The sequence below is a fragment of the Corapipo altera genome, unplaced genomic scaffold, assembly GCF_003945725.1.
Source record: "Corapipo altera isolate COAL_440 unplaced genomic scaffold, ASM394572v1 1, whole genome shotgun sequence".
NCBI classification, from domain to species: domain Eukaryota; kingdom Metazoa; phylum Chordata; class Aves; order Passeriformes; family Pipridae; genus Corapipo; species Corapipo altera.
The window spans coordinates 41,831,186-41,844,626 of record NW_020884873.1 but is presented as its reverse complement, the minus strand read 5'-3'; the positions used below and the strand labels follow the sequence as shown (position 1 = coordinate 41,844,626).

General features: G+C 34.0%; 1 protein-coding gene across 9 annotated transcripts in view; it reads right to left on the bottom strand.

Moving 5' to 3' along the window:
• FOXP2 (forkhead box P2) overlaps nucleotides 1–13,441 on the bottom strand; it is a 405,788-nt gene that overhangs the window by 97,298 nt on the left and 295,049 nt on the right. The window contains exon 2 of one of the 9 annotated variants that reach the window (XM_027658858.1): nucleotides 7,056–7,178. The exons of the other annotated variants lie outside the window; for them this stretch is intronic. The gene's annotated coding sequence lies outside the window, so the exon portion shown is untranslated. The remainder of the gene's footprint in view (nucleotides 1–7,055; nucleotides 7,179–13,441) is intronic. 9 annotated transcript variants of the gene reach the window in all.

The following is a 13,441-nucleotide window of genomic DNA, read 5'->3' as shown; positions in this document are numbered from 1 at the left end:
GTCATATTAGCAGCATTGGACAACAAAATTCAGAAGACAAATCCACTTGTTATACATTCAAAAAATTCTGTTCTGCAGGTAAGCACACACGAATTACAGTGCCTAGACTAGAAACAATAAGCACCTTCGACTTCACTGAAACCTCAGGAGCTGTGGGCTCTTATCTCCATGTTAGGTCATGCCCTCTAGAAGCATATGAAGCAGAAAATTCTAAAGCAAAGCAAGCCATAAGAAATTCTGAGCACATTTACAAAGGGCAGGCACCTGTACTCTGGCCCTATTTGTGTATTATTCTTTCCATGAGTACAATATAACTGTACTGGTTTATACAATACTTGTAGCCAAAATAAAATGGTTATATTTAAATTGTTACAACACCTGCAAGGTACAGATTAGGATCACAGACCGCTTGCCTGAGACTGAGTGCCTCATGCAATCTTGGCCTTTCCTAAGTGTAAGTGTGAACACAAAAGGGAGGGTAGGAGGAATGATAAAAATACCTTGTGATCACAACATATTTAAATAAAATTATCTGCTCTAACTGAAATTTCATATCAGAAACCAGCAAACAGATTTCCATCTAAATTATTTTGTCAACAGCATAGTGGTATCCTTGCTAACCTTATTTGGCATCAGTGAATAATTAGATACACAGGGGTGTGACTCCAATTGAAGGTGTTGGCATTGTATCACTCTGTGAAAATATTAGCTATGAGGTTAACTCCAATTTTCTCTTCTTTAATTAAATACACATGGTACTAATGAGGTAACCTACTGTTCCTTGATAACACTAATTAGCTAAGAGGAGAGCACACTCTCACACTGCAATTTAAACCTAAAAATAAGGTTGAAATATGCTAATTGCAGGCAATTTAAAACAGTACAAGTTGTAGAACTAGTCATAATAAGCAAAACCAACTGCTTTACAGCTCTGCAGCTGTAACTTTGGTTAAAATCAAAACATCCCACACAATTTTAGAACGATTTGGCAAAATATCCACCAGACTCCTCAAAAATCATTACTTCATTCACAATATACAATATAAATGAAAAAAAAATAAAAAGAAAAAATCTACCATCTTATTTGCATATCTAGGAAAAGTTAAATATCGCCTGATAAATATGAACAAAACCTGGTTAAGTCTATGCAGAAAAATATCTTTTTTTAGTCTAGTTTGAAGCTACGAATTTTCCCAAACACTTTGAAGCTTCATCTGTAGAGGTGTTGAGCAGCTGCAGTTTACACTGATGCCAATGCAATCCTGAGTGCTCAACTTAACTGAAAGTCTGGCCCTAAGATTAGAATTTAGAATGGGGGAAAAAAGTAGTAAGGAAACATGTTTTCTTTAGTGAAAGTATATTTTAAAGAACCAATCTGTGAGTCTATGTACAACCTCGAAGTTCCTCAAGTAGCCCCATCTGGTACTGTAAGACCCTACATATTCTTTACGAGGTAACATAATAGATGGTTCAGCTTAGCCAGTGAATTGTAAACAAAGTTGCATAGTACATTAATTTGCAATAGCAATTTTAAATTTCTTGCTTTAAAGCTCCAACTGTTGAGCAGAGAAAAGAAGATGGAAAGTCTTTTGCTATACAAGCTATTTTGCTGACTAAAGCGTGGAATGACAGTGTTCTGAGCTTTGGCAGAGATAGATTGCCTTTTTTTTTAGTATTTTTTTTCTCCTTTATTGAAAGAGAGTAGCAATGCAAAGAAGATAAAAGGATTGCAAGACAGTGATCCTTTAATGAGACAGAAATTGGAGATCTTTACTGAATATAGGCACAGGAAAAGTCTTGAACTGAATGGAAATAGCACCTCCCACATGACCAAAATGATTAATCTTATTTTCTGATTTGCTAAAGAAAATAAAAAATAAGGAAACTGAAACGACATGTGTTGTCATTCCAGAAAGAAATAAAATATGTATTTATAGATATGAATGCATGCTACACATCTTATAATCAGCAGACTTCCATAAGGTGTAATGAATTATAAATAAAAAGTATATGTTCTCTGACTTTACAATACATCTTTTGTTATAATTTTAAGTAATTACATGCCTACAGTTCATTTTTCATGTGTTGAAAATTTAATTCCCCTTTAGAATTGTTAGATCAATGCTGTAGTGTGATCCAGCTTCCTAATTCAAGTCCATAAAGCTATACTACACAAGGGTCCAAGAAATGTCCATTTCACATTTCCTAACACATTATTACAACTGATAGCTTTTCCTCAAGGACCCCAGCTATGATATGCTACAAGAACAGGGCAAGAGTAATCAAAAGAGTTACTAATGTCTCTTTTGCTAGGCGATTCTTAGCAGTATCAGAGAATCTGCTTAGTAGTATTTATAGGTTACATGAATGGATGGACTATTTTCAGTTGCAGAGGAGAGCAAAAGACCCCTAAGTGCCCTTGCCAGTCTAAGTTGGGCATCAGACTTATCCTGATTCCAACTCAGTGACTGATTTAATCCTTCATGTGTGAGCAAGACTAATCAAATGATAATACAGATGTTGAGGTAACTATCAGTACCTGCGCACCACAACAAAGCAAACCATCATCCACTCCTGAAACCAGAACTCTCCATGAGAAAACCTACACACTGTGGATATAAACAGCAATGGTCCTGACTTAGGCAACTACAACGATATAAATGAATGCAAACATATCCAAATCCAGTCCTACTTACTTACATGATTTTCCGTATGGCCAAGGAAATTGCTGGTATTCCACATAAAAATGCTGCCTTAAATGTGTATTTACTAAAGATAATAAAGACTACTGAAGTAGTTGTTGATTGGGTTTTTTTAATAATACTTATTTAAAGGTAAAGAAATCCTTTTATTTGATATCACTATATTTAACATCAAGTTCACAGCTGCCTTTACAGAGAGGAACAGGGACACAAATATGCGAGTATTCTGCCTGTCCTATTTCAATAACTAAATTAACTTGTGTCATAATAGCAGAAGTGAGAGTGGCTATTTGGCTTGCTCACAGAAAGTTAGGAAACAAAATTAGAGTGCAAAGACATGTATATATATGTCTGTAATCCATCCACCTCTGGAACATCTTGTGGAAGAAAATCAAGGAATTGGAGCAGAAATAATCTCTTATTCCACTAATACCGCAAAAAAATTACTAGAAACTCATCTCTTAAAATCCCTTATTTATTTTCAGAAGCTTGCAGTCAGAAGAGCCATACAATTAACAAAATTATGTAAAAGTAACTACTAGTCCACAATAATTTTTAAAAAATGAAAACATAAATAACTTCAAGTAAGTGTCAATTAGTGCAAGAAGTGTTAAAAAGAGATTAGTGTTACTGTAAGACACTTTTTTGTCTTTTTATTTGCTGTATTTTGCTCAATTTTCAGGCTTTTTTTTTTTCCTAACCTCAAAAGACTTCCCACAGAAGTCAGTGAGAAATGTAATAGAGTCAAGATAGCTTGGGCCATGTTCCTACTGTTTTAAAGCAGTGATTTATAAGGGTGATAGAATCACACAGTTCTCCAATACACATAATCTTTGTGTAACGTCCAAGTTGCCTCTTTATTTCTGAGACAGAAAGTGTAACTGTGGTCAGTTCTAAGTGACATTGGAAGGTATCCATATTGCACAGCATGAATAACATTTCTGCATGCAAACATCTCCAATGACAACTAGTCAAGTGGAAGTAAAACTTTTCTAAATGCAAAGATAATTAACCCCACAATAACATCCTACTGAAATGATGCATATAATTCAAATTGATTAGAAAAAGAGGTTGCCATTTTATCTGGTTGACAGTTGTACTTTAAAGTTATACAATCAGGCTAACCCTATAGAAAAGCTTTATCATCTTCAGCTTACATAATGAAATTCCTGCCAGTCTTTTCTTTCTTAAATAGTTTGTATTCCATTAAGAGTGTGCTAATAACTGAATGAAAGATTTTATAGGTAGCTAACAGGCTGTGAAGCAAACAGTTACCACTTAAACACCCCGTAAATCACTGCAATTTTAAATAATTTGCTAAAGGATGACTTTACTGAGCATAAAGTCATTCCCCTTCTTGAAGAGTGCTTTAGAGGAAAATAACTCTAATGAAATAGTTGTTTTCTTTAAATGTCCTGCTTACACCTTTTAGGTTGTTCTCATGAAGAGACCAGTTGAGCTTTGAGGATAGTGAATTAGAAGAAAACTGATGCCATTGGGTACTACACTGAACTCAATAACTATAGTTTTTTGCTTTCTTCCTGAAACATATCCAGAAAACAAAACAGGGTTTTCTTTTTTTTCTTGCAAATAAATAGGAAAGCCCATCTGAGCCACAGCTATTGGAAGCAGAAAAGAAGAAAGACATTGTTCTAGTCTTGTTAGCCTGGTAGTCAGCTGTTGGCAACTGGTGCCCTCAGCCTCTGCTTCCTGAGAACCAAGGATTATCTCAACTGTTTGGCCCAGATTCCTAGTTAAAAGTATCCCACCCAGTGCATAAAGCTCAGTTTCAAATATTTGACCTACCTCATTGGCAGCATATATAAAATTGTCCTGTATATATGTATATGTGTATGCAGACACATATAAAAAACAAGTATCTAGTATTTTCTTTTAACAGAATATAAATTACTATGAATCAATGTCATGTGCAAAAGATATAAGGAAAAAAAATACACTAACACTTAGAATCATAGTGCTTTGTGATTTTTATAACAGGTAACTTTTGTTAACTAGGTCTGTATTATAAGAAAATAAAAAGCTCCCATAATTTCTTAGTTTTGGACATCCTTTGATACCAACCCCCTCTAATCTAAAAATAACATAAAGCTTAGGCAATCATTCAAAAATCTATGCATACTAGCAACATGAGGTAAATAATGTTTAAAAATATATATTTAACTCAGATACCCAGTTTATGATTGTTTAAATAGAGTAAGTCTTAGGAAGTAAAAAATCCTTTTAAAACACATTTTCTCTCCAATATATACTTCTTAGAGATTTAAAGTGAACAAGGTATAAAGTCTATAAAGGTTTTTAAATATAGAGTAAATGGCTGAAGATCAAAAGTTGTCCTACTGAAGGGTTACATGAAATAAAAAAATAACAACAAAGAAATATGAGTTCATTAGTTCTATGAATTAGATTTTAAAACTGCATCATAGATATATTTTTCTAAAGAAGACAAAGCAGATTATAATATGTTTATACAACATATATAAAATAAATTGCTACACAAGAAAATATCACATTTTAGAAATGTTTCACCATATGCTAGAAATTTCTTCTTTATAAGCTCATTATCCAATAGTAGCTCTCAAGAATAAAGTTCATTTACATGTAAAATAAGAGTATGGTCTACTCTTTAAAGGCACAGTGATAAACACACCAATTTCACAATTACATTAATATGAGTATTTGCATAATCTGCCTTCTACACCTGTTCTTAATTTGAAGCAGCTGCAGAACAAATCACACCACATAATCTGAATATGCCATGGAGTCACATAAACACACCAATCCTTCTTATCAAGTTTTTGTTTTGTTCCATTTGCATGCTTGTTTTGAATTTACGTGAACCCATAGAAAAAAGCTTTTTGGTTGGACAATTTATATTCATTAGAGATAAAATATAGTGGTTAAACTGCCTTTTCTTTTGTTTGCCTTTTTTTTTTTACTCTTTTACTGTTTCCTGTAACAATGAGCATTTAATTTCCATGACTAGATGAACAACACATAGACACTCAATATTTTACAGCTTACTGCACTTGATACACCTCCAGTGAAGTGTGTTAAAAACATCTGCAGTCACCATATAGTACAATATAAGTGTGCCAACAAAATTCTTATGCTCTAAGCAAAATAAGAAGGAATGGTCACCACTTCATTTTCTTTCAAAATCACTACTTTCCACTTTTTGGAAAACTCTGAACTTTGTGCCAGCAGCATGAAAGGAACAACATAACCACAGTTGACTGATAACTCAAAATGACAGTTCACACACTAATGACACATTCTTCCTACATGTATGCTGCTCCTTTTTCGATATACAAACAAGAAATAATTGAGTAACTTAATACATTGACTCTCTTCCTATACATTCTGACTGTCATTAGTCCCCATTCTGTAATGTTAAACTCATTCAAACAGAAAGAAAGATGACAGAAAGGTAGCACATGTGGGAAATAACTGAATACATCACACATGCCTGATACAGAGATGATTGTGAAGGATAACACCAAATGCAAAATGCTAAATACTAATACTAATTCTAAATTCTTTTTCAGCGAATAATAAGCAGCACAGACACAGAACCCAATGCTCTTCTTTCCACAGCCTCCTCAGGAAAAATAACCTGTTACAGGGCCTGTGTTGCTAATGAGGGTGTTGTCTACAACCTCTAAACTGATGGTTTTGCTAAAAGGAGAGAAGACTCTTCTGTGTTTTAGAACAAATATTTAGGATGGATATGCTTTTGACCTGGGATCCATGATCAAACACTCTGCTACACATAAAATTCATATCACCAAAATAAAGTCCAGTTATAAATTGTTGGGCCATGTTTGAACAATCTCAGCCATTCTGACACTGAATCATCACTCAGTCACAGGAGCTTTGCAATATAGGATATCAGCTCCTCTGGTGGCTATCAAAAAGTGTAAAAGTTTTTTATATTAAAGTGATAATAGAGATAACATTGTACTTTATATGATTCTTTCAGTGCAGAAAAGAGTATGGCATCTGCCTGAAGCTGACACGTCAACATGAGTTGACACTGCTTTTCCAGGTCTTGCCTAACAGCACAAACAAGTGGGAATCTTAACTATCAGCAAAATCAGGCACTGCAGCAGAGAAAAGTGATAACCAGTCTGGACAAGATGTAGGACCATGCTAAGCAGTCATCAGAAATGAAAATGGGTAAAGAATTAGACAAATTATTTTGAGAATTTTTGATATTAAAATTGTGTATATTTAATTTAATAGTAATCAATTTCCTGTAACACAATAAAAAGGAAAAAAGATTTTGTAAAAGAGAGACATTCTACAATGTGAAGCAGAGGCCACGCTGCATACCTCCTGGGAATCATTTACTTTGATACAGATGTCTGGTACTTCCTAGTAGGTGACTTAGCAGGATTCTGGACTGGGAAATTTCTTCCTATTCCTTTCTTCCACCAAATATTTAGCCTCTCCAGGCTAAAAAGAAATAAAACAAATTTCATAATTTAACATTATTTTATAGGTTGACTGGATGAGATACTGCATCAGTCTTTGCTGAGCATGGTTTTAGGCACACTAAGAAACATCCCCGTAGTTGAGTCAAATGACTCAGAAACTCTCTGTGCTGATGTAGCAGAAGAAATTGCACTGTTTGCTATAGTCCTACCCAACCAGATAGACATGTCAACTAATATTTATACCTCTAGACACCACATAACACAATCACACATACACTTAAAAAAGAAAATAAGAAAGAACAAAGTTAAAAAGTTCATGCACATTAAACCAAGGTTTGTACATCCAAAATACCCAGTTTAGGAAGAAAAGCACCTCCTGATGTTAAACATTACTAGAAACCAGGATTCTGCTAAAGAACAAATAAAAAATAAAAGTCAAAAATATCATCAAATTTATTTTAAAATACTTCTACCAATATAATAACATGTAGAATCTGGATAACATGCCCAAAATATTGCAAATCTTTTAATATTAGATTAAAAACCCTGACAAGTGCATCAAATGACACAACATGATACCTACATCAATTTGTTCATAGTTCGTTTCAAATGCAAAGCTGTACTGTCATTTTAAAACTCAGAAAATTCTTGAAAGAAATCTCTGTGGAGTTTGGTATGCACACTTTTCCATGAGGGTTATAAAAGCAGCTATTCTTCCTGATGAGGCCTTCAGTTCCCTTCATATTTTTTCCCAATGATAAACACTCTTATCAAAGGAAGAGGGGGATGGATGACTACACTAGGGAGAGCTGATCAGCAAAAAAACTGGCACAATCTTTTATCTAAAATTAGCCTCAATGTAAGAGATGTAAATACTAAATTGCCCCCTAGGAGTAAGATCATACCCTAATCTTTCATATATGTCTTATGGTTAAGGTGAGCCATTTTATCATAACCATACCAAGTACTGTTTCCTCTCTTGGATCTCTGAAGGAGTGGAAACATAGACATTGGTCTTAGGAAAAGGGAAACTCAAAAGATTTTTTTAGTTTCTAATACCTCCTAGTACAATTTCTTTGCTGCTTTTGTCAGAGTTGGAAGAAAATCAGGGGGGATAAAATTGTTCTCAGTGAGATCAAACATATGGAAGATTTACTTTTACACTGAACAATTATTTTTTAAATGTATATCTGATATTTAAATTAGCAAATTGGTATAGCCAGAAACACACCAAATACATGAAATACAACAAAAATGCCTCAACTGCATATTGAAATAAACATCCTCTCAAGCTAGGTCTGTGTTATGCCACTAAGTTACTCCTTGTCATGTTCTTTTAGTACAAACTTAACTTTCTATGGCACTGAAATTAAGCTTATTTCAGAACAGGAGACAGTCAATAACAGACTTGTATTTTGTCTATTTTCATAGCAGTATTTTATATAAGGTTGTATGTGGACTATACCCCACAATAAAATTCAAATTAGCAATTATACCTAACATGTGTTTCATGGTTGCTTTCACTAACTTAATAGTAGGTGATAGACTGAGACATCAAAAGAACAGAACCTACTTTAAGAATTGCGTTGTGGTTTTTTTAAATGCTCCCTTCACTTCTACAGAGGGCAGCCTTTTTCTCCTTTTTATTGACTGTAGGTTATTTGAATGGGAACTGAACACATAAAATTTGGAAGATCCTTTTCCCTTACAACCGGAAAGACAAAGCAGTTCTGTATCCAGGATCAAGAATCTAAAGATCTAGGCTTCACTGCCTGTATGGTCAAAGTAGTAACACAGCTACAAACTAATGGAAGAGCCATATAGGTGCTTCTAATGGAACTGAGGTATTACCTTTCCCTTTTTGAAGAGCTCTTTTTTATCACTTTCATATCATGACACGTTGAGCATCTGATTGACTCTGTGGTGGTATAAAGTGGCTAGGTAGCTTGAAATTGTTTAAGGGATTAACTATTTTTCTTGAGCGTGATCAAACTAATCCAATCTTTTCAACACAATGCAGAGTAATCATAGCTAGCCAAATGGACACTGCATCATCCTGATGTCAGTATTGTATCACAAAGCAAATTGTTCCTTAAGAGGTTGGACTGGGAAAGGTTAGATACTTTTAGGGTTTTTAGCCTTCAAAGTACAACTAAAAGTAGTTGTGAGAAGTCCAATGGACTATGATTTGTAACATGTGAAGTTTGCTGGTGGAACCAGACTGTTCTTGGAGGGAAGTCAAGTCACTTGGATGGCCAAAAGCAAGTCATCAGGAATTAAAATATGTTGGCTTCTGGATAGTGCTTGAAAAGACGGAAGAATGGCACACGGAATGAAACCAAATAATAATTTAGCCTACTGGGCTGCCTTTACAGTGGTCAATACTCAGTGCCCAGAGAGAACAACCACAGTGACAGACAAACATAGAGATGGGTTCCAGAGCTTGGATATATTTTGCTTGAAAACCTACATCATCCTTTCAGTTTCATTGCATGTCTTACTCCATGACCTGCAAGAGAACAACTACATCCTGTGAACCCTCAGTACTTGTAGCTGTAGCTAAAAGGCAACTCTGCAGGCATAAAACACAAAAAATGAACTACAAGAGATGGAGGGATAAAAAAGAGCAGAGATACCTTAGGATCTGTATGGATCATATCTCCTTCTCCTTTACTCAGTATTATTCAAAACTTGAGCCAATGGATTTTGGTATTCCCTGAAAAGTGTAAATAATGTATACCTACACCTTGTGCTCACACAGTTGGGCATGAAATACACTCAGAGATGTACGAGTATAAACTAGTTGCCTGCTGTTCAGTCCCACTTCAATAGGTACGTCAATGATGCATGTCTCCATGGGCCTCTGCAGTTCTTTTGCCTCCTTGCACTCTGCTAGTGGTGCCCGAATGCACTGTACGCTCTCTGGGTATCTGACTCACATTAAAATTGTGTACAGTTAATAATACAAGAAGACCCAAATCTCTAACCTAAAGCTTTTCATAACTACTAAGAAGAATAAAATAAAAGTTTCATCCTAACAATGAGATCAAAACTGAGGATGAAATCTACCGCATTTTAAGTTTAAAAACAGTGGGTGTTTGATCGTGGACTGGTGGTCAGGCCAAGTGTCTAGATAAAAAACGTTCCTCATTGTTTTTTCTCTATCAGAGGAAGCACACTAACAATGATTCAATAAAGGATATTATTCTTATGTAAAACAAACTGAAAATTAATAATAACACTAAAATGTTGATATGTAATGAAATGAAAATCACAACAATAAACGTCCCAGAATGAAAAGAGGAAGAACAATTTATTCATCATTTTTGTGGCACCGTTCTAAAGGCTCTGTGGCTTTGGTGTAATCACCAACAGAAAAACAAGGACAATATAAAATGATCTGCCAGTTAAAACGAAAGCTTTCAAAGTTCTTTTAGAATTTCTGTTGACAGTTTTACAGACAAAAAAAAGTGACTTAAGCAGCAAGGATTCTTCCCTGAAATATGATTCTGTTTATGAGTTCATCCTAAAATCTTTGACATTCACAGAGGCTTAACTGAGAACCAATTTCTGTGCAAATCACGTATCAATGTCTCTGACACGTTTAGATCCCACCTTAACTACAAGAAGGGGTCAAATTCTGCTATCAGTAAAATTAATTAGCGTTTTCATTTAAAAAAGCTGAATGATTCTACACATAATAAAAGCATTATCAAATAATTTTGTGAGTTTTCATTACACTGGAACTTATTTTGAAAATGATGCCATTACTGTATTCAAACCTTTCCAAAAAGTACTTCCTATAACTACTCTCTTACTATACTTACAGTAAAAAAAAAAAAGAATCCAAAAAATCAAATGCAATTTGATAAATATCTTATATTGACAGTCCAAGTCCTATAATCAATTGGCATATTTCAATTTATCTTGACAATGTTACCAAAATCTCAGAGGATTAGGAAATTGTCTTAACAGCTGCTGTAAAACAGTATTATTTCTGGACGTATTTTAGGTACTATTAGTTACAAATATTAAGGCTGATACAATAGCGCTTATGTTTGTTAACTACAAATATTCTAAAGAATCATACACAAAGTCATAAGTATTTGTTTCTAGAGGTATTAGCTAGAAACAGTAGCTAATTAATATTACAGTACAAATTAGTATTACAGTACAAACTGTACCACACCAGTCCAATTACAATGATTGAATACTCACTCAAAGAACTCTACGCAAGTATTCTCCACTCAGAAAAAAAACGCAAACCAGAACAAAACAAAACATTTTCCTAGACTAAACTACTTTGCAATATGCTAAATTACCATGACTTTTCTTAATGTGGAAAAGAGCCCTCTCTCTTAATCTTGACTCTGAGACTTATTGGGTCATATTATATGCCAGGCCCTAAAATGGTTGCAATAATAATGATCTCATAAGTGGGCTGTTAGACTAATTCATTTTATTTTCAGGTAGTGTGAGACAACCACCTCAACACTATAAATACTCTAAAACATCATGAAAGTAGGTATTTTTCAAAGAAAAAATATTTTAAAAGTTGGCGGGGTTTTTTTAAAATAAATTCTGACTCTTGTTTCATTTGCCATGAAAAGCAAATTAGTTTTAGAATAAAAGTCTTCCTATTAAAAATGCCCATATTTATTAAGTCAGTGGTATTTCTTACAAGTCTTACTGATAATTATGAAGTCAATACATTTTTGTATCTAACAGCCTGAAAAAATCCAGACTATATAAAATGATGTGAAAGCTACAGCTACTTAGATTAGGCTCATAGAAATCACTATCTTTTGTTGTAATCTAACAAGTGAGGATTAAAATAACGAAAATGGTCATACACTGAAAGTGAATTTAAATAGATGAAATATTGTGAACTTAGTATGGTACCTGTATTTTACTATATTCCAGTTACTATCTAGTCTTCAGTGTTTTCTATTCATGAAACAGGCCATACAGACAATAAAATTAACTTTTGAAAAAAATAATAAACTATCATGTTCTTTAAGGTATTTAATGTAAATTTTATAATTTTAGGAAGGCATTATAATCCCTTTAAAATAATCTGTTGATATGGTGCACCATGCTTATTGAGAGATCAGCACACTATTCTTTTCCCTAGAATTTTGCTAATGGCTTCAATTCAATTCCTTACCTTTTTTAAGAAAACAGCAACAAAAACAAATCCCATAACACTACAGGACTAGAAAATACTTTCGGAGTTGTTTTTTTTTCTTAATTACTCTAATTCACATCATGTAAATCCCTTTCTAAGCTGGTCAGGCTGTATCCTTAAGTAGGTAGTGTGTATGGGAGGTGGCTATTGGTGCCAGCACTTCTACCAGAACAGTGTTTCAGAAACTCTCTTCTCTGCATAGTGACAAGCTTTCTTTTTCATAGTTCATTCATGTTTACCTTAGCTACATGAGGCTTTTCATGGTATCCTACCCTATTCTTAAAACAGAAACATACATTGTTTTGCCTATGACTTCACACCACATATTCTATTAGGAAATATTTTACTTCAATTTGGTAATTGGATTTGGTAATTTGATTTTTCCCAAGCATCCATCTCACAGCTATCTGTGCACTATAGTACAGCTGCATCAATTCAGAAATCACTTTTACAAGCACAGAGTTGATTTTGATAATTTTTTTCTGATGTTGGGTTACTGCATTCATTCTCCTGATATTGTGGAGGCTGTCTTTCCTATAAGACTGAGAGTATATTTATTGAATAAATGGATTTACTGTGAACACTTAGGGGAAAATCTCATTCTTCATTTATACTTCAGGTTCTTGGTAAGATCCTTGAAGCATATTGATGTTGCTGACACATTGTACAGTTCCCTTTGTACATATATTATTATACAATTGCTTTTCAAAGCTTCACATAATCAAGTAGTAAAGCACTGAAGTAGTGTTTAGTAAATTTTTTACCATTAATTCTCTTTCATAACACCTTCATCTGTTTATCTGAAGAAAATCATATTAGAAGCATAAGAAGGCATAAAAAGACTTAGAATATCAAAGTGGCAAATGCTGGACAACCCCCTTTCACAACAAGATGGCTTGTTATGCTTTTCCACTGCACTGTATGACTGCTTTTTCAGTAGCACACATAGTAACGATTTTCTTCTATAGCATTACTGTGAACTGTATGATCATTTGGATTATTTTAACAGCTTTTACTACAATTTTGCACATGTACAACCCAAGTGAAGGCAAATTAAAATTAACATCTCTGTTGATTAGCTTGCTCCTTACACT